This window comes from Centruroides vittatus, unplaced genomic scaffold, assembly GCF_030686945.1.
Source record: "Centruroides vittatus isolate TY-2023 unplaced genomic scaffold, ASM3068694v2 contig_876, whole genome shotgun sequence".
Classification (NCBI taxonomy): domain Eukaryota; kingdom Metazoa; phylum Arthropoda; class Arachnida; order Scorpiones; family Buthidae; genus Centruroides; species Centruroides vittatus.
Genome location: NW_027122568.1, coordinates 628,268 through 630,555, shown reverse-complemented (window position 1 = coordinate 630,555; position 2,288 = coordinate 628,268).

Below are 2,288 nucleotides of genomic sequence, written 5' to 3'. Positions count from 1 at the left end.
ATATAAATACTTGATTTTATGTCTAATTTTTAGTTCGAAAGTTTCGCAAATATTTTAATTAATTAATTAATACTAATATGTTATTGTTGCCAGATGGCCGAAGTAGCCTACAGCTCTGGGGAACTCGGGATCGAATCCAATTGATGATCACAGGAAATTTTTCGGATATATTAGCTCTCGTTCTTACTATCCGGTTTATCCCATCGTAAGTCCGACCATTTTTTAAAACTCTTTCCGCCCTGTGGGCACTAAGAGGGCCCACGGGGAGGTTCGGCCAGGCTCACAATGGGGCAGCAGGGTGGTGAGGGACGGGGCCCGACATATCCGGACGGACCACCTCCGAAAAATTCCTGGGGATTTTCCGACCCGTCTGGATTCGATCCCGAGTCTACCGGAGCGGTAGGCTGTCACCTACACATCTCGGCCATCCGGCGCCTGTGAGCCCGACTTAACGCACGTTAAAAATCTGGTCAAAATGGAAACCTGCCAAACCGGAAAAATATTTAGTATAGTACCGTGTAAGCCCGGGTCTACTGTGTATACAGACAAATTTCGTCGTCGTTATTTTTATTAAAATTACGAAATTACTTAAAATTACAAAATTAGAAAAATTATTTATTTTATTTTATTTATCCTAATTTATCATCATCTTGATCAATTAATAATGGATCATCCTCTGTAGGTAAATTTAAGTAGTTGACTTCAAATGTGACTTTAACAGGCTCTTCTGTATTTTTTTCACACGACGATGCATTGGAAAGATTCTCATAAACATTATATTTCTTTGATACATAATTATTAACTGGACCCTTCTTAGATATAAATAATTCTTCCTTATCATTTTTACTGGGCGAGTCAATCTCCAACAATGGCATTTCTGTTCGATACGTGTTCGAGCTTTTAAGTAAAGGTTTTTCTGTAGGTTGGATGTTAGTAGTGGATTTAAGAGGCTTTCTTTTTTTCACAACTTGTTGCTTTGCTTTTATTTTGCGTAATTGTCTTATAGTTATTTGTACTAAAAATATGATCAGTGCTAAAATATAAAGAACAACAAAAGCTGCCATGACTATTATTGCAAGCACTTCGACAATATATAGTAGTTGAGTACTACGTTTCGTGTGTTCATATTTATTCACTTGAAATATATTAGATGTGTCCGGACTACTATATTTAGTTTTCTTTGCGACATTTTTCAAATTCCTTAACAAACGAGCACTTATTTTGTTTTGTTTCCTGTTTGATTTCTTCCAAAATAATTTATGTCTATTATTATTCCAAACCGAATCCAGTTTTCTAATGTATAAATATTTGTTCATCAAAGATTTTTTATGTGCTCTTCTAATATCATTAAACGGTTCAATATTATTATCAATATCGAAAATTTGGGAGTTGTCTAAATAGTTTTCTTTGTGTTTTAATCTGTCCTTTTTTTCATTATTTTTCCAATTTCTTTTTGATACAGAAAATCTTTTCTTAGTACTTTGTGATATATATCTGTCATTAGATTTTAGCTTTCCGTTTAACCAAAATAATTTTTTCTTCTCAGCTCTCCTATTGAATTTTCCAGGTACCTTCATCACATATTCTCTGTTGTCTGCACCGAAAATCTGATTTCTTTTATTCGAAAATGAGAACAATAATTTACGCTTTCGGCGTGCGAGTATTTTCCTGTTTTTCGAATTCTTTTCAGCCGCTTTTCTAATGTTTCTTTTCAAAATTAATTGTTTTATGATGTTAAAAACTGGAAAATATAGCGCATTGTTGATATTACGTGGTTTTAGTTTTTGTTGCAAATTTTTACAGAATACATTTTTCTTCGAAATTTCTTTGAACATATTCTTCGCTTTTGTTCTGAATGATTGTGCTGATGTAGAGAAAGAAAATTCATCGCATTCTGAATTCGCCTCTAAACTTGAATGTTTCGCTATGTTTCCTATAGTGTTCTCGTCAATAATATTATGCAAAGACTTTTCCCTTAACACTTTAAATTCATTTTTGCTTTCTACACCTACACTAATGCAAAAAAGTATTACATTAAGTATTAAAATTTGCCGAAATTTCATAGTCATAAACTGGTTCTTAAACAAGTGTTCATCTATTAGCATTGTTAATTTAGAAAGTAATTGTTATTATATTACTTATTTGTTATTAATTTAAACAATAGAATATAATATAGTGAGACCTGGCTAACTCAAACCGAGATAACTTGAAGTCGCGTTTACTGGAAGTTATTTTCTTTTTTCGATCATCAAACAGGGATTTACATGTTAAATCAAACTGGTTAATTT